The sequence below is a fragment of the Acomys minous genome, assembly GCF_964271855.1.
Source record: "Acomys minous genome assembly, chromosome: 8".
NCBI lineage: Eukaryota > Metazoa > Chordata > Mammalia > Rodentia > Muridae > Acomys > Acomys minous.
The window spans coordinates 38,429,643-38,449,421 of NC_140489.1; the positions used below are offsets into that span (position 1 = coordinate 38,429,643).

General features: G+C 48.3%; 1 protein-coding gene across 2 annotated transcripts in view; it reads left to right on the top strand.

The window, feature by feature from the left end:
- The first annotated feature begins 2,178 nt into the window (after window positions 1-2,178).
- Window positions 2,179-19,779, top strand: part of TMEM229B (transmembrane protein 229B) — a 47,152-nt gene continuing 29,551 nt past the window's right edge. The window contains exon 1 of one of the 2 annotated variants that reach the window (XM_084792902.1): window positions 2,179-2,202. The gene's annotated coding sequence lies outside the window, so the exon portion shown is untranslated. Of the gene's footprint in view, window positions 2,203-2,393; window positions 2,560-19,779 lie in introns of those variants that run through there. The other variant, XM_084792897.1, reaches the window with a different exon arrangement.

Below are 19,779 nucleotides of genomic sequence, written 5' to 3' on the forward strand. Positions count from 1 at the left end.
TTTCATCAGGCAACCAAGGGAAGACATAGGATCCGATTAGGTTCAGGAAGTGGAAAAGCAGCCTGGCTTCTTGGGTCAGGTGAGACTGGTTGAATGAGCTTTGTGTTTCTTTTCTTAGACGTGTGTTGCCTTGGTCTTCTGAGCCGTCTTTGTCCACCTGGCACAATGGGCAAATAGAGTTGGAGTGATTACAAACATTGGCTGCTCTGGCAGAGGATGCAGGTTAGGTTCCCAGCACCCACAAGGCAGCTCACAACAATCTGTAACTCAGTACCAATGCTCTTTTCTGGCCTCTAAGGGCATGAGGCATGAAAGTAGTGCACACACATACAGGCAAAAACTCAAGCACATTTTTTAAAAAAGGAAGTAAGTGGTGCAATTTCTTTGGCCACTGTGATGAACAGCCTTGGTTATCAACTTGACAGCATACAGAATTAACTAAAAACCCAAGCAACAGCCAGGCAGTGGTGGCGCACGCCTTTAATCCCAGCACTTGGGAGGCAGAGGCAGGCAGATCTCTGTGAGTTCCAGGCCAGCCTGGTCTACAGACTGAGTTCAGGACACTCAAGAGTCTGTTACACAGAGAAACCCTGTCTCAAAAAACAAAACAAAAAACCCCAGCGGCTGGGCACACCTGAGGTTGGAAGACCCTCCTAACTCTGGGCCACACCTTTTCCTGGCAGCTCCATAAAGGACTCAGAAGAAGGAAGCTTGCCCTCATTCTCACTGACAACTCTTCTATCCGGCTGCTGGAACACTCCTTGCTAGCATTAGTGCCCACTCCTATAGGATTCTGAGGTAGGCTGATGAAGCCCAAACGAGACACCCAGCCTCATGAACTGAACAACTACTGGATTCTTGGGCCTTCCGTTGGGAGACAGCCATTTTGGGACTAGCGGTACCACAGCCCGCAGTCCACTCCAGTAAATCCCACACATGGTTTTCTATCGGTTCTGTTCCACTAGAGAACTCTGACTAACACAGTCATCCTTCTCCTTAAAACTCCCCTCTCCCTTCCCCACTGATTTGCTGGAGGGATTGAGCGGGGCAGCGCAAGCCCCACACAGGTACACAAACGTATGGCTGCCCACTGGGAGTTGAGCCCTAGGCCTCCGCAAGGCTAAACACTTGATCGTCTACTGAGCTACACTCTCAGCCTAGAGAGTGAGACAATGGTCAGACCCCTCAGATCAGGCACTTGTAGGGTGAGAGAAATTGACATCCTCCCACTTCCATGCCAGATCTGTTGGGGCCTTCCTGTAACCCCAGCTTTGGGCAGGTGGGCACAGGAGGATGGGAAGTTCAAGACCAGACCTGGCTCACAAAGAAGAAAACAAAACCTCCCCGGTGGCATTATGGACTCTCAAGGTGGCCAGTTCCTCTTGGCTGAAGTACCCAACTCCAGGGCTCGGGTGGCTGTCCGAATGGGAAATTTTCATTCCGGTGTCCTGCAGGACTCATGACTAGCTGAGAGGCCTATTCCTGAACTTGGCTTCACTGAGCTGATTTCCCACATTCTGTAATCCGAATCGCCAAGGTTCCCCTCCACCCCCGTGACATCCATTATTTTGTACCTCCTAAGAAGACCTCAGAAAGAACATATTCCATTTCATCTTTATGAACCAAATCGTGGACCTTGGAGGTCCAGGTCTTGATTGAGGCAAATTCTAGTTTTTCATAGGCTTCAGTTTCTCCATCGTAGAAATGAGAAAAATAACAATGAGGTGAAAAAACAAACCGACCTGGTCTGGCTGCTTCAGTGATAAACGTCCATGGAACACAATGTGGGCACACAGTGGGTATGCAACACCATGTGAAATGTGGACTTCTGGTAACCTGAACCTTCGTGATACCCGAAAGTGAATGTTGGGCAAAGAGGTTCCCTACAACTCCTACAAATCGGGAGGTGACCCTCATCCCACACCTGGACTGCAGATGTAGCTTGGGCAGGGAGGGCCAAGGAATCTTTACATCAGCCTCCTGAACTACAGGGGCTGCAGGTGGAATCCTGGCAGGGCAGACTACAGGCTGAGGGTGAGAGGCGGTCGGCGGTTGGGTCGGCGGCGGTCGGGGGTGGGGTGGGGGGACAGCGGGCCCAGCGGACAGGAGGGCGCTGAAAGAGTTAAACAGGGCCGGGGGGGGGGGGGGCAGAGCGCCTGTCAGACGCGAGCATGTGCAGTTTGCACCGCATCCGTACTATGGGTGAGTGCCGCCGCCACCGCCGTCGCCGCCTGGGGCTGGGTTCCGTAGGACAGCAGTGGCTGCAGCTCCTCGGGCCCCGCGCCGCCCTGGCGGCCGCGGACACTCGATGCGGGAATAGTCGCGGGCGGGCGGCGTGGGGGAGGCTCGTCCGGTCACTCGGCGCGGGGGGGGGGGGGAGCCCGAGCGCCGGGCGTGGGGGCGGGGAGCTGGCGGCGCAGGAGAGCGCCCCGAGTCCCGGCGCGGGAGGAGGAGCGGGAGCCAGCTGGAGAGACAGTGCTCCTGGCCGCACCTGCGTCGGACGGACGACCACCCGGCCCGGCCCTGCCTTGCCCTACCCTTGTCCCCGGCCGGGCACCGGTAGGTGCCCGCTATACCCGCTGAGAGGCCTTTCTGCCGCGGAGAGAGGTGTCTGCGCGGGGCGGGCAGCGCCGAGCGCGGGGGCGCGGGTGATGGGGTGGTGATGGGGAAGAGCCGGCGACCCTGTGCAGGGCCACTACTGGATCCTACTTCCTCTTTGCTTTCGGTTTCGAAGCGGCTGCTGGGGCTGGAGAGCACACTGCAGATTAGATGGTGTGTCTGAGCTTGGATTCCCTGCGGGGGATGGGCGCACAGGGGGGCGTGTTGGCGAAAGGGGTGCTCACTGGCAACTTTCCCCGCCTGAAACAAAGGGGTGCGGGTTCGGCTGAGGGTGAAAGATTCAGCTGAGGATCTCAGACCTCTGAAGGTTGACACCTACCCCCTAATCCAGTGGGGTGCACCCTGAGGCCCTCTGGAAAGGGTGGACTGGGTGGAAACTGAAGAGCCAGGTTTTGGGAGTGGGAACCACAGACACTCCTGACTTTGCTGGTTGGGGAAGGAATCCTGTCCAAATGACCCTGCTGCCTTCTCTTCTTGCGCCTGAAGGAACTGGGTGAGGGTGGGCCGCACACGCTTTGACATTCTTTTTCAGGTGGGTGCCTAGGTCAGTGCCCAGCCACTGGCTGCCAGTCTGCATTCACCATCTCTGTTTCCTGGTGGGAAATGGAGGGCTGGGATGGAGAGCCATATAGGCAGCCCTGTTTCTGGCAAGGCCAGAGAGGTATTGGCGTCTTTCCCGGGTGTCTTCTTTTCTCTCTTTCTATGACCAGTCAAGAAATTGACCCGTTTCCCTTCTTTCCTTCAGCATTTCTCCTTTCTTCCCGGGGTTTCTTAGGAGGTGGATGTATGGTCGTTTCAGACACAGAGTTTGTCCTCAAGCTGGTTAGACTCACCGGGGGACCCTTGGAAGCTGTGTACCAGTGTAACCTTGGGGCTCTGCTCACCCACTGTTGAGTGTTCTGTGCATCCCAATAACAAAGATCTTTAGACTGGAGTCCTAAGGAAACCTAAGTTGTTGCTGGGGTTTTTTGTTTGTTTGTTTGTTTTTGTTTTTGTTTTGTTTTGTTTTACCAGGAAGAGGGGTCAAAGAGCCAGCTGGTGGATCTGTAGTAAGAATGGTATAGGGACTTTCTAGAAGACAAATGAATCAGGTTCCAAGACCTCAGTCCCCCAACCTGCATCTCCAGAAACCAAATTCCTCCAGCTTGTAGCTGGTTTGCATGTGACCATTGACTCTTGTCCTATGGCAACACAACCATCCAGGAGCTCGGGTCATTTGTCAGGTTTGAAGGCATAGCTACATCTGCTTCTGTCTATGGTCCGACCGAAGAAGACAGAGGACATAGTAGGCAGTCTCTGGGTGATGCTCCTGAATCTCTGTGAGGGAGCTGATGCCACTCATGGTTGGACCAAGGGCGGGTCTGCAAGGACAGCTAGGCTTAGAGACATGAGGGGTGGGCTGAGATGACGCTTCTTTGCCCTTTCTGAGATGTTGTATTTAGGAGGAGAGACAGGCAGCGGGGGCTATGGACCACTGGTCTTTGGAGAGAAATGATCAGTTGAACTAGTGTTGATTTTGGCCGCTTCAGGATGGGATCAAGGGATATTCCTGGATTTGTCAGAGGCCAGGAGAGAAAAGGAAGGACCCTGAGTGTTCCATCCATGGTCCCAGAACTAAAATAGCTAAGGTTAAGTCGGGTGGCTAACTCACAGGCAGCCCCACTTCTGCGAAGCTCCTCCCTCCAGCTAGCTAGGCAGGGTGGATTATCACTGTCCAGGTTGGGTTTGTCCCAGGCTGTTGATTCACAGTTGAGGATAGTGGCACAGCTAGTGGCCTAACCTCCCCAGCAGAAAGGGTGCAAGAAGGCTTTTCTATGGACTGACTGTTCTTCAGACACACAGGCTCTGAGGTAAGAACACGGAGCTCCCTTGATTACCTCCTTTGAGAGGGATGGGGCTTGATTTCCTACATTTATAAATTGATTTAAAAGCCTGGAGTTCTTGAGTGAAAGGTATTAGAAGAGTTAGTGAGTCCTTATGCTACGTTTATTTCAGTTGACCCCTGATTATTTCTAAAGGGAAAAGTGTCACTTTACAGGGAAGGGCTGAATTACAGCTTTTGCGATAGGGTAAGGTCGGTGTTAGTTTTAAAAGTATCGTTTTTTTTATCAGAAAAGTTGCTCTGGTACACAGAGCGGTGGATGGTTTTTCTGTCTGCCTCTGCTCATGGGACGTCTTAGAGCTTTCTGAAGGAGATGACAAGCTAGGACATTAGTAAGAGTCACAGTTAAGGCTCTGAAAAGAGTCTTTGATGGTGTAGGGGCTCTGGTACCACAGGGAGAGAGCTGGCCAAGGGCAGTAAAGTGAGGCAGCCTGCCGTATCAGATCTGGCTGTCCTTGAGGGAGAAAAAGGATAGCTAACCCTTCCACCGCTCACTGCTCTCAAATTTGTGTCCCTTTACCCGCCTCCTCCCCACTCTTTCTACCCTCTAATTACAGACAGGGTGGTTTGGGTTTTAATGATTTTGTTTGTTTGTTTGTTTTGTTCAATTTAGGAGCATTCCTTTTAAAGTGTGAATCATTTCTGTCCTGGCACATTCTCAGCTCCTTTTTGTTCATCCTTGGCCAAGGAGAGACTATGGGAAGAGAATAAGATCATCTGAAACTAGCCCATATTTTTCGGCTTCTTCCCTCCACGCCTTTTCAGAAACCAGAATGTTTGTTTTGTTTTGAAAAGTAAAATGTAAGGTGTTTTGAGGGGAAAGGGACAGGAGCTGGCATTTCTGGTGATGGTCCTCAAGTCACACTCGGTATACTGGCTGTTGTGTGTTGACGCTCTTCTCCAGGGATTCGAGAAGGTTTAGAATAAGTTGTTTTGTGAGTCTTGCCTTTTACGTTTCCAAGATGCCTGAAGAGCATCTTGGTGTTGTAGGTTTGGCCCAGGTCATTTGGGCTGTCATGATGGCGTATGCCTGTAATCCCAGCTCTTGGGAGGTAAAGGCAGGAGGGATCTGAGGCCAGCCTGGTCTACATAGAGAGTTCCAGACCAACAAGAGGTATATAGTGATACCTTGGCTGGAAATTACATATATATCCATCATATATATCCATCCATCATATATCCTCCACATATCCATCATAAAGTGGAGGATGAGTGAGTGAGACCCTGCTCACTCTCAGGCTAACACGGAAAACCTGCTTCCTTCTCTTTGCTCACGCATGTTAGGCTCTAGGAGTGGGCTCCTTCACGCCTCCACACAAAGGTTCTGCTTGACGCTCCTTCCGGCAGCAGTTCCCCTTACCCATACATTTAGTGGGGTTGAAACTGTAGGGCGATGTTGCCTGGCTGCTCCTTCAGAGAATGGCACTCACAGGAAGCCGTCTCTCTCCTTCTACTGCTGACAGTTCTGTGATGGGGTTGGATATATGGTCAATATATGGTCAAGTCTATCAATCTGTAAAGGGACAACACAGCCTTCGCCATGTGCACACCTGAACTTCTAGACCCCACCGTCTTCATTTTCTCTGGTGGCTCCCAGGGACTTGGAGACCTCCCGGTCTCTGTCATGGCTGGTGCTGTAAAAGAGTCAGAAACACTGATATTGTGGCTAACAATCTATGTGGGCAGGGCAGGGCTTGGGTCTTTTTTGTTTGTTTGTTTTTTGTTTTTGGAGATAGGGTTTCCCTGTGTAGCCTTGGCTGTCCTAGACTCACTTTGTAGACCAAGCTGGCCTCGAACTCACAGCGATCCACCTGCTTTTGCCTCCCAAGTGCTGGGATTAAAGGCGTGTGCCACCACCTCCCGGCAAGGGCTTGGGTCTTGAATTCACTCTTTCCTCTGGAATCTTGGCGAAGTACACAATTTCACTGGCCACATAGTATTGGGATATCTAGTTGATAAAGGAATTGATGAGTGGGAGCTTTTCTGTCACAGTCCTTCTCTCCAGAGGCCCCACATTGGGGACCTATTGGATCACCCCCTTCTGACCACTTTCTCAGGCGGAGTCAGATGATAGATGACTTCTAGGAGGTCCATTCACTCACTGTTTCCGCTTTTTAAGAGGCACCTATACCACACGAGCTTCTGGACTGGTCCGTCTTCACAAGAGAGGTTTCAGTAGGGCTTGGAGACCAACCCCAAGTCTTGAGATGCCAGCCAAGAGATCGAAGGGCCACAGAGACAGCGTTCTCCTCTGAACTTCTAAGGAAGCCATTCATGCTCGGAGATAAATGTATAACAGGACTTCAGTCAGAGCAGCAAGAAGCCGGACTTGTAGATGATAACAGATAATGACTGCCATCCTAGGGACCATTGCGGGGATCTGTTTTCATTTTAAAAAGTTTTGAGAGTTTTATACATGTTTACTGTATTTACATCATTTCCTTCCTTTCCTTTTCTTGTCCAACTCCTCCCAGCTCTCTCTCATGACTTCTTTAACTATTACTGTTACATATATAACCTACTGCGTCTATGTAATGTTGCTCGTTGTAGATGTGTTTAGGGCTAACCACTTAGGTTTGGGCAAATCAAGAGATTCATCCCTGAAGAAACCTGATTCTCCCTCTCTCAGCAGCCAATGATTGCCTTGGGATCTTGTGAAATTCCCTCCCTCCATCTATTGTTGGTATGGCAACTGATGTTGCCATGATGCAGGTCTTGTGTAGGCAGCCATGTTGTTGAGATTCCATGGGTGCCGCTTCCCTGTCGTGTCTGGAAGATGTTAACTAGTAGTAGGCATCCTGGTACTCCCGGCACCTTAAACCTTTTAACAGCCTGTTCCAGGATTTTCTCTGACCCTTAGGTCTAGGGTTCACATTGTCGATGCATCAGTTGTAGGTGGGGACAACCACAGTCTTTTTTGTTGTTGTCGTTTTGTTTTTTCGAGACAGGATTTCTCTGTGTTGCCTGAACTGGATTTGTAGACCAGGCTGGCCTGGAGCTCATCGTAATCCACCTGCCTCTGCTTCCCGAGTGCTGGGATTAGTGTCGTGCTACCACGGCTACTCCAGTCATTTGTTCTCTACATCCGACAGTTGTACATCTCTGTAATGGTCCCCAGCTGTTGATAAAGGGCGAGAGCTACACTTACCTGTGCGTGTAAGGAGAAGCATTTGGGTTACTGTTAAAGCTTACACTGGCTTAGGAAACTGGCAGTAGTAGCTTCTGTCCTAGGGTCTGTTCCTTCTCCAGCCATGCTTAGTTGGCTAGTTTGCAGCACCTAGCATGACTTCCTTCCTCTTGAGCAGTCCTCAGGTCCAGCTAGATAGCTGTGGGTTACGCCCAAGATAAGAGTGCAACTGTTGCACCATTGGCGATAACTTGGCAGGCCAGTCAGGGTTGTGGTTCCCGGGCTTGACGGCTGGGCAGGGCTGTTGCTTGCTTTTCTCCCTTAGCAGCTTGCATAGCGCCTTCCAGTACTATGGGAGTTGGATCTCAGGGAGGAGCCTGGATCCGTGTTTAACGCATGTACAGCCCTCATTGTCTGTCCAGGGGTGGCCCTAACTAGGCTCCATCTTATTTCCTAGGCTTTGGATCTCCCTCTCTTTTTCCCATTTAAAACACACATACGCGTGCGTGCGTGCGCGCGTGTGCACACACACACACACACACACACACACACACACACACAGCCATGAATAAGGAATCTGGACAACATTGGTCACACTATTATCTACATCATAATTCAGATATGGACAATAAATATTGCTATTATTGAGCCACATAAGCAGCAGATCTGGAGTTTTCTCTGATATTTACTGTACAGGGCTTTTTTTTTTTTTCCAAGACAGTGTTTCTCTGTGTAGACTTTGTAGACCAGGCTGGCCTTGAACTCACAGTGATCCGCCTGCCTCTGCCTCCCAAGTGGTAGATTAAAGGCGTGTGCCACCATGCCTGGCTTTCTCTCTCTTTCTCTCTCTCTCTCTCTCTCTCTCTCTCTCTCTCTCTCTCTCTCTCTCTTTCTCTCTCTCCTTTTTTGCTTGCCCAAAGCAATGAGGTGACCTTCTTATACTGGCCTAATATAGGTGCCTTCAAACTTTTATGCCTGCACAGTTTCTGGCATGTGAAAGTACTTACTAAATCACCAGCTGTGATAGTTGGATGTCATCAGATATCTAGACTTCTAGGTCACTGGACAGTGAAATTGTTTTAAGGAAACTTCTCCAAAATCAGGAAATCTGGCAATACTCCCTCTTGATTGACCTTGTGTGACCCGTTTCAGTGCTCTGAGATTTAATTCTACAAATGGGGTCTCAATTGGCTTCAGCGGTCAGAGCACTAGCAGTGAACAGTCACCATGTATTGGATACTTAGTATATGCCAGCAACTGGCTAAGTACTATTCGTATGTTCTCCTCTCGCATAAGTGAGAAAGCTACTATTGATTACTCCTGTTTTATGGCTGGAAAGGCTGAGTGAGTCTGTGTAAGACTCGTTGTACATCTCATACAGCCAGAAGTATCCGGCCTGGGACTTGAACTGAGGTCTGATTAAGCTGCAGATTATGAGTGTTGAATTGATGGTTGAGTGATAGAACAAACATCGACATTGGTGAGTGACTGAAAGTGGAGGAGGTGTGAGCGTGTAAGGAGAGTTGATGTGAATTAAATGTGGCCAGCTAAAGGAAGGGACAAGTACAGATTCTTGGAAACTAGCATCCTCGTGAGTGTTCAGGAAAGAAGATGAAGTCGGTACCCTGCAGCGGGGAAGTAGACCAGATGGCCTGGAAGTTATTATAAAGGGAACAGGCGTTCTGCTCGGCATAGCAATGTAGCTTATAAACTCCGTCTCTCGGATGCTAACATTTTCCTCTTGTTGATCAGGCCCTTGGGCAGCATTTTCCTTTCTGTTACCCTCCTGCCTATCAGAGCAGCTCATCTCAGCAAATTATTGTCTCTAGTCTTTGTCCTCCAAGTTCTCCCCTTGTCCATCCTATACGTCAGGGGGCTTGATAATGACTTGAGTCCCAGATTATACTTTGCAAAGTACTGAAAACATAACACCAGGGCTCGGACCATAAATCAGTGGTATAGAGTTTGCCTAAGCATACACAAGCACCTGGGATCAATCCCCAGCGTTGAAAAAAAAAAAAGTTTACCTTATATTCATCAGATTACCATATATCCACCAGGCTACCCCATTCTGAGAAAGGATTTATGGTCACCAGTTACCCCAGTTAGAGATATCCAGCGACTTCAGTGGTAACTGTCCTCAGTCCTAGACAATTCGACTTTGTGTCTCATATCATTTGGGGGTGTTTATGGAAAGGTGTGAGAGGAGGCCGGGGAGAGGTGGCCTGACCGTAGAAGAGTTGTCAAGAAGCCATTTGATAGGACTGTACAGCAGGGACAAGGACACAAGCTGTGGACTCAGCTTGGTGACTCTGTACACGGGGTGTGATTTCTTTGGCTTTTGGTTTCCCTGTGTATGAAATAGGAATCGCCAGATGAGACTGTCGGTAACCGTTTTTCTAGGGAGCGTGCTGGAGGATCCGGTGGGGCTGGGGGGGGTGGTGGTGATTCTGGCCTTTCTCGGGGAGAACTCAGTTTATCTGGAACTGACTGGAGTCAGAGCTGGGAAGCCAGGGTGGAGTGGGGGGCTATGGAGCCGTGCTGGAAGCCAAGGGGTAAAGCAAGAGCTGCAAGAAGAACTTTCTAGTAATAGGATTGGCGGTCCTCCTTTGTCCTACCGAGGCAGCAGAGAGGAGGCGGGGGGTGGGGGTGGGGGTTTGCCTTTCTTCTTGCTCCCCGAAGCACAGTGAGAACCCCCTTTGCCTCCTCTTAAGCCTTAACCCCCACCCCACTTCATCCTCTCGTGGTCCCAGGGCCGCCTCTAGGGACAGCTGCAGCATGGCTTTTGTGGCTGTCTCACATTCTGCACTTGGGTTTGGCAGACTCCTCTGTCCTCCTCCCCTGCTGTTTCCTAGGTCTTCCGGCCTTTGCTTGAACCCTCCTGGGTAGCACAGCGCTTGTGAGGCCTCGCCTCTTCTGCTGCCCTGCCTGCCGCTGCCTGAAGGAACAAGACCAAACCGTGAACTCAGCCGGAGTGCTCCAGGTCATGGGTCTCTTTGCTCATGGAACTGGACCGTCCGAGGCTCGTTTGAACAGGGACGATTATCTAAGGATCTACCCACTCTTTCATTCATCTGTATCCATCCTCTGGCTTTTTTTTTTTTTTAAATATTCGGGGTAGAGGAGCAAGTGAGTTCCACCAACCCAATCACTTCTGCCCCTGCCTACCCTGTTTTCCCCTCTTTGCCAGTCATCTCTGATATTGATCATCATACCTCTGAGGGTATGAGAGGCTTAGCCTTTTGGATTAAAAAAAAATTACGTATATTGCTGTTTTTCTTGCCTGTGTCTCTGCGCCACAAGTATTCAGTACCCATGAAGGCCAGAAGGGGGCACTGGAGTCCCTCTAGGGTTAAGGAGGTTATAACCTGCCCTGGGGTTCCTGGGTCTTCCAGAAGAACAGCCAGTGTAAGCACTGCTGCCTCCCTTCCAGCCCCATGGGAGGCCACGTTAACTAGAAGGGGAAACATTTCATTTTAATAGTTTTTCACCAACAGTTCTGCGCCCCAGGATGCCTTTGTGTTTACTCAACGAGTTTACTCCTTTCCCTGCTCGAGTACGAACAGGCAGGCAGGCATTCTAAGATTTCTGGTTATTCATAGGCAGTAGAGGGTCCTGTGGTCATGCTAAGTCAAACATGGCCTCAATTCAGTACTTCATACTTCCAGGTCTTTGTCACTGAACTGGGGACAGGAAAGTGTTCAGTGGCTGGCAGTGTCCTGGGCTGTGATTACATGGAAGGCCAATTGTTTCTCTCATGCCCACGCTCGTGGGTTTCTCAAGGACTGCTCTTTTCCCAGCTTCTGAGATAGTCACAATGGGACATTTATCACTGGACATGGTGACTTGTGCTTACAGTGCCAGCATCAGGAGGCTAAAGCAAGAGGCTCACCACAAGTTCAATGCCAGTGAGAGCTGTACAGTGAGTTCCAGGATAGCCTGGGCTATAAAGTGATACCTTGTCTCAAAACAACACACACACACACACACACACACACACACACAAACACATAAGAAAGAGCAAATTACCATTCGTTGCACATTACTGTTCCAGCCTTAGAGTTCTCAGTGCCAGTTATTTACTCCCAGGCTTTCCCCACTAAGTCCCTTTAGTGTGTCCACATAGGCTCATTGGATGAGATCGTCTCTCATGTTAGTTTTACAAACCAGTCCTGTATCCTTTGGAGCGGTGAACCTGGGGTACCAGCTTACAGCCAGCTCATTGGGTCTCCCTTGCTCTTCCAGTAGCTGATGGCCAGTCTGTGGTTCAGCATGTGTTTATCCCTATGACATTTTCTCTCTTGCAGGAAACAGACATCAGGTTTCCTGAGGGGGTCCTGGGGCAGCTCTGCTCACCACCCAGCCCTCAGAGCAAATTCTCTGTGGCCGTAGGGTGAGGCCGTAGCCCAGGAACAGCGTTCTCCAGATTCCTCTGCGGAGGTGCTCTGTAGTGTCTGCCTGTCCTGAGCATTTGTCCCCTCAGTGTGGGGAAGGAGCTTGCACACCAGTGTGTGTGTGTGTGTGTGTGTGTGTGTGTGTGTGTGTGTGTGTGTGTGTCACACTGGCAAACACTATGCCTTTTGTATCTTGGTGTCTTAGCTAAGATTTCGGACTTAACATCTTTTTATACACATTTCATTAAAACCATAAATATCAGGGCTGGGGAGATGGCTCAGCAGTTAAGAAAGCATACTGCTCCTGTGCGGTGGTGGCAGATGCCCTTAATCCCAGACCTAGAGAGGCAGAGAACCCTAGTTCTGTTCCCAATAACTATACAACTCCAGCTCCAGGGATCCAAAGCCTCTGGCCTCCACCAGCACTGTTGTTTCCATATACCCACCCACAGGCACATATATACATACAAACGCAACTGTCGAGTTAGCTGTAGTGGTACCTGCTCAACACTCGGGGGAGCTGAAGCCAGAGAAAAGGGTCCTGAACTTGAGGCTGGGGCGATGAGTCCAGTGGTAGAGTGCCTGCCATGCAACCATGAAGGTGTCGGCTTGGATCCCCAGAACCTGTGGAGGCACCAGGGCACACATTATAATCCTAGCACTAGGAAGGCAGAGAGCGTGGATCCCTGAAGCTTGCTGGCCAGCCAGCCTCGCTGAATCAATGAGTGCCAAGCTCAGTAAGAGATTCTGTGTCAAAAATAAGGTGGAGTGTGGTTAAGGAAGACTCCATGCCAACCTGTGGCCTCTACACAGATGCTTCTTTACCCATACACAAGAATATGAACACACACACACACACACACACACACACACACACACACACACACACACTTGATCTGAACAAGTTAAAGAGAACAATTAACACTGAGGTCTTACATAGCCATCCTCTGTATCCAAAGGTTATGCCTCTGTGGAGTCAACCAATTCCTGAGAAAACAGTTCAGAAAAAAAAATTAGTGTTTGTACTGAACATGTATAGACCTTTCTTGCCATTATTTTCTACACAATACCACATAGCTACTGTTCATATAGTATTTATTATGTATGACAAGCAATCCAGAGATGATTAAAAACATGTGGAGGATGTGCCCGGATCATGTGCGCTTTGTGTAGGGGACTTGCATTTCTGCAGACTTGGGTATCTGTGGGGGCTTCCTAGAACGGTCCACTTGGGACACTTAAGAGGTGACGGTAGAGCAAAGTGCTATTTTTAGCCCAGTGAACACACTCTCAATCCCCACGAGGGAGGTGCTTCCGCTGTCTCAATTGTACCAGTGAATAAACTGAGGCAAAGGGAGGTTAAAGCGATTTGTCTAAGGTCTGCATTAGTGTTGGGATCTGAATAGAGGAAATCTGACTCCAGAGAGTGCACTTTTAAACCACAGTGCCAGGCTGATTCCCACAAGGGAGGGGTCATGAAGACTACAGGAACATGCTAGACAAATGCTGGTTTGGGGTGTACTTTTGGTTCCTCACTCTGGCATTGGGGCATTGTCTTTTCCTCTCCCTACACCCCCACTCCAACATCTCCATCGGAGTCTTTTACTGGAGTCTAACCCACCTGCCTAGGTGACCTGTATGCGTGTGCCCTCACTGCTTCCCTTGGACGCGCTAGCTGTCGGGTCCTCAGCTGCCTGTCCGTGGGCATTAGAGCTCATCTTAGCCACAGAGGTATATTTGGCCCAAGCCACTTCTGCTGGTATCTTTCAACTCCTCTTGTCATTTCATCACTAATTTGCTATTATTGCATGCTTTTATGCCAAGGGCTGTGAACCTGAAGTTGGCAATCGTAGCCCGTAATTGCCTATTGCTAACTTACTGGCTTCTCTAAATCTTTGTTTCATCATCGTTAAGATGTGGGTGTGGATTAGGTCCCTTCAGCTTGCAATAGTCTATGATTGCACTTACCTTAAAATAATTATGTGTGTTTGTGTCTGCCTGACTGTATGTATGTGCAGTGCATAGATGCAGGAGACCGAAGCGGTCAGAAGGAGTGCTGGAGCCTCTGGAGGCGGAGTTACATTACAGGTCGTTGGGGGCCATTACATCTTGTTTACCATTTTGTTTTCTACTAACTCTTAGGATCCCGTGGGCTCAGGACTTCAGATACACTTTTGGTTCCTCGCTCTGGGGTTGGAGCGCTCCCGGCATTGTCTTTTGCTCTCCCCACATCCCCACTCCAACAACTCCATCTTCTTCTTCTTCTTCTTCTTCTTCTTCTTCTTCTTCTTCTTCTTCTTCTTCTTCTTCTTCTTCTTCTTCTTCTTCTCCTTCCTCTTCCTCTTCATCCTCCTCCTTCCTTCTTTCTTCTTTCTTCTTCTGCTTTCTTTTGAGACAGGGTTTCTCTGTGTAGCTTTGGCTGTCTTGGACTCTTGGCTGTCTTGGACTCACTTTGTAGACCAGGCTGGCCTCGAACTCACAGCAATCCACCTGCCTCTGACTCCCGAGTGCTGGGATTAAAAGCATGCGCCACCATGCCCGGCCTTCCACCTGGGTCTTTTGCCAGCATTTGTCAAGGTTAACGTACAGAAGATGTGTGTAATACTAGTTGGGGACATATTTCATGACGTGCCTATTCTAGACTTGACCAACTCTTAGGAATCACACTCTGGGCGATGGCCACTGAGGCTCCGCAGTTTTACTCTTTTTGGAGTGAGTTTGAAACAAACACTCCACGTATTGTCCTTGGCTGGTGCCATAGTTTGAGCAGGAACCCTGGGCCCAGATCTGCCCATCATAATGTTCTTCTTGTAGGTTTCTAGGATCCTCTGGATCCTTCTATTTCCCCATTCTCCCATGCTTCTCTCATCTAGAGTCCCAATAGGATGTCCTCCCTTCTGTCCCACTTTCCTGGTAAGTGAAGACTTTCATGGGACATATCCCTTGGGCTAGTATGCAGATATAAGTGAGTATATACCATTTGACTCTTTCTGCTTCTGGGTTAACTCATTCATTATGATCATTTCTAGTTCAATCCATTTGTCCACTTCGAACCCCTACCCAGATCTAGCCAATGGACAGGACATTCTCCACAGTTGAGTGGAGAGTGGGGTCTGACTTTCACATGAACTCTGGTGCCCCATATTTGACCATGTCCCCTGGATGGGGAGGTTTGGTGGCACTCAGAGGAAGGATACCAGGCTACCAAGAAGAGACTTGATACCCTATGAGCATATACAGGGGGAGAAGGTCCCCCTCAGTCACTCCTCCTCAGGGGAGAGGAGTAAGGGGAAAATAGGAGGGAGGGAGAAATGGGAGGATACAAGGGATGGGATAACAATTGTGATGCAATATGAATAAATTAATAAAATACATTAAAAAAACCCAAACACTCCAGGTTCTAGTCTGCTGCCTGTCCCCTTTCAGAGACTAATTAATCCTCATTACGCCACAGATCTCTTCAGTGACAATAAAATATAACATTCTTAAACTGAGATGCCACTAATGATACTAGGACCTAACCTGGACTAAGGAAGTCGTTGACGGCAGGCTGTGAGTGCTCAACGATGTCACTGCAGTGGCATTAGTATGTTTATCTAAGGGATGATTCCCTCCCGAACCTCTGCTGTGGAAATTGTGTCATTTACTATATGTGCTCAGAATTACTTTTTCAGAAATCTAAAACATTTTTAATTCCAAGGGTGTTGGGATAAGTGTTTGAGGCTCTATATTACGTTTCTCAGCAGAGCCGCTGTTGGATCTGATGGTCCTTTGAACGTTTTATTTTAATTAATTAATTAATTAATTTTCATTTATTTTCTTCTATTTTTTTGAGACAAAGTTTCTCTGTTGTAGCCTTGGCTGTCCTGGATTCACTTTGTAAACCAGGCTGGCCTTGAACTCACAGCGATCCACCTGCCTCTGCTTCTCTGAGTGTTGGGATTACGGGCATGCGCCACTGCACCTGGCTAGGTCTTTTGAACTTTCTGAATGTCACAGAACTTCAGAAGGATCTCTATTTCACTGACTTCTCCTGAATCCCAACCGTTGTTTCCCACGAACAGCTGCTGCCGTTGGCCGTGGTTTACTGAGTTTTGAAAATGTTGCTTTAAAATATCATTTACGGTGGCTAGAGAGATGGCGCAATGGCTAAGCTTACTTGCTGCTCTTATGGAAGACCAGAATTCAGATCCTAGCACACATGTCAGGCGGCTCACCTTGACCTGTCCCTCCAGCTTTAGAGGATCCCATGTTCTCTTCCAGCTTCCAGAACACATACATGTACACATAACTTATGTGTCTTATTATACATAGACAGACAGACAGACAGACACACACACACACAAACACACATTCCTAAGTTGCTTTACATTTTGAACTTCAAGCAAATGGTCTTTGTTAGTTTTTGACCTGAGGTTTTTGCTATGTAGCCCCAGCTAGCCGTGAACTTGAAACCTTCCTGCCTCGAGCTCAGTGCTGTGGTTACCGTCCAGTACGACAGTGTTCAGTTGCCTCACCTGGTCCCAGCCTACAGTTCATCCCCAGAGAGACTCTTGCACCACTAAGGCTGTGGCTCTGAGATGAACTGGGGCACAGCTGCTAGAGGCTATATACCCTGCTTCCTCCTTGGTGTACTCAGCTCACACGAGTAAGCTTGATGGTTCCTGGGGGCGTTTCCTGTACTCGGGTGTTCCTTTGGAGTCCCAAGACCTCGTTTCTTCTAGTTCGTCTGGGAAGTGATGCAACTTATTTGTTGCTCATCAGTTTGTTTTTTTAATCCCTAAAACTGTGTTGACTGGGCATTTATTTATTCATTTATTTAGATTGGCTATTTGCGATGAGGCCTTAGTGGGTAGTCTAGGCTGGCCTAAAGCCCAGGGTCCTGTGACAGCCTTCCTGCCTCATCTTCCCAAGTACTAGGAACTACAAGCATAAGCCACAACTGCTTGCTCACATATCTGGAAATTTTATTAAGTTTTTTTTTTTTTCCCCCTCAAGACAAGGTTTCTCTGTTTAGCCTTGGCTGTCCAGGACTCGCTGTGTAGGCCAGGCTGGCCTTGAACTCACAGCAGTCCACCTGCCTCTGCCTCCCAAGTGCTGGGATTAAAAGTGTGTACCACCACACCCGGCCTTTTTAAAGTTCTTATGGGACATGCAAAAACCATACAGACAAACAAACAAACAAAAAACTACACAGAAATGCAAAGTGATAGAATAGACTTTATTACTGTGCTCTCTTCTTCCTCCTGTTTGCATGTTTACCCTGGTTTTGGACCTTTCTTTCTTTCTTTTGTTTTGTTTTGTTTTTTTTGTTTTGTTTTTTTTTTTGTTTTTTTGAGACAGGGTTTCTCTGTGTAGCCCTGGTTGTCCCGGGCTCACTTTGTAGACCAGGCTGGCCTTGAACTCACGCCTATCCGCCTGCCTCTGCCTCCCGAGTGCTGGGATTAAAGGCGTGTACCAGCACCCCAGCCGGATTTGGACCTTTCATAAAGCAGGTTCTTCCCTTTCCTTTCCACTTGGCCCCTACATATCCCCCATTTATTTGTGACAGACCAACTATCTACCCTCTCTCATTCACAGGCACACACCCTTCTACTTTGTACTGAGAAATAACGGCCAGGCCTGTGGAAGGTTAGGCACGTCCCTGACTAGTAATTAGTCAGCCCCTCTCAGGAGGCTGAGCTGTAAACACCTCTAGCTCTGCCACTCCCTTCTGTGTCCCTGTTTCTGTCCATGATTCCTCACGACATGGCATTTTCCATAAATATCCCTAAGCGTCCTCTTCCTTACTGTTTACTCATCTTATATCCATTAAGGAAGATACTCCACAGACCTAGCCTGGCACCTGTTTCTTTGACTTCCTTTAAGCACATCTCTGCCTCCAGACACTGGGTCTTTTATCATCTCCTCGTCCCCTGCAGATGACTTCTGATCTTTCTGTTGTTATATTGTGCTGGGGGAAAAGTGCTGAGATAGAGTATCACTTAAATTAGTTAGGCAAATGGCATTTCCCAAAGGTTCTCAATTGGAGATTGGCCATATCATCTATATAATAATCAATTGGGAGCTCCTGTCAATGTCAGGGAAAGACGCTGTCTTTAGTCTGTGGGACAGATCACTAGAATCTACCCTAATTTTTGTTCCTCTTGCAATGCAGTTCCCTTTGCTTTTAAAGGCACAGCCTACAATGATGCCTTATTCTAGTCAGCATATTTGTAGGGTCTAATTACTCTGAATAAAATTCAGACACTGGGACCTACATATATATGTTTATATAATCTATAAATATCATATATTAATTATAATATAATATATAATATCCTATTTATATTAGTATGTATTAAATATAGTATATAAATATATAATTTATATAATATATAAACTTTTGTCCATTTTCTCAGTGCTGGAGATCAGACTCAGGGCTGTACATGAAAAGCTAGTGTTCCCAGCCCTTGTTTGTTATTGTTGGTGCTATTTACTTGTGTTTGTTTTTTCCCCTTACCTCTTTCCCATTTTCTTGCTCTCTTGATCTGTGTGTGTGTATGTGTGTGTGTGTGTGTGTAGTAATGGAACTTGGTCCCCATACTTTACCACTGAATTATATGTTTGATGGTATTTTTGTTTGTGTTTTGAGACAGTGTGTGTGTGTGTGTGTGTGTGTGTGTGTGTGTGTGTGTGTGTCTAGCCCTGGCTGTCCTGGAGCTTGCTCTGAGGACCAGGCTGGCCTTGAACTCAGAGATCTGCCTGCCTCTGCCTCCCGAGTGTTGGGATTAAAGGCGTGCACCACCACTGGCCAGGCCCTTTGTATTTTTATTTTAAAGCAGGGTCTCACTACATTGCCCAGGCTTGCCTAACACTCACTTTGTAGCCCAGCAAAGTCTCATTTTTCCTTCCACAGCCTCCCAAGTAGCTGGGCTTACAGGTGTGGGCCACCACACCAAGCCTTTTGGAGGTTTGTTTTGTCTGGGTTTTGGTTAGCTCTGGCTAGCCTTGAACTTACTCCATTCCCCTGGCCGACCTCAGACCCTCTCACTTCTCCAGCCTTTGCCTCCCTCCTAAATGCTGAGACTGCAGGCAGATGCAGACATACATTACATTAATTTTTAAAGTCAGTTTAAAGGGTTAACTCTAATCTAAAATAGAAATAAAGGAAGACATTAATTATCACTCAGTGTCATATATTCCATATGTAATTGGTTTGTCATAACCCACCTGGAAGTCAGAGGCTGCTTCCTTTGCACAGTAACCTCTGAGAATGGGATGACCGGAAATGAGATACAGGTGTATATGGTAGGTGACTCAACAATACCAGGAAGGTGCTACTGAGGAGTGTTGTCACTCTCCAAAATGATGCACATTTCGATTTACATGTTAATGGCATTCCTGGCTCATATAGCATCCAGTAAAGCCATGCTAATGCTGGGTGTGGTGGCCAACACCTGGGATCCCAGGACTTAATAGGCTGTGGAGGCCCCAGCACTTAATAGGCTGTGGAGGCCAGCCTGGGATACATAGCAAGACTCAGTCTCAACCAAACCGAACCAAAACAGCAACAATACTGAAAACCCGCATGAAAGGGACTGGGGTCTATCTCAGTGCCCATGTGTTTGCCTAGCATGATAAGGCCTGGGTTCAATTCCCAGCACCTCAAAACAAAACCAAAGCCTTCAATGGTGGTGATGGCACACACCTTTAATCCCAGCACTTGGGAGGCAGAGGCAGGGGGATTTCCAAGTTTGAGGCCATCCTAGTCTACA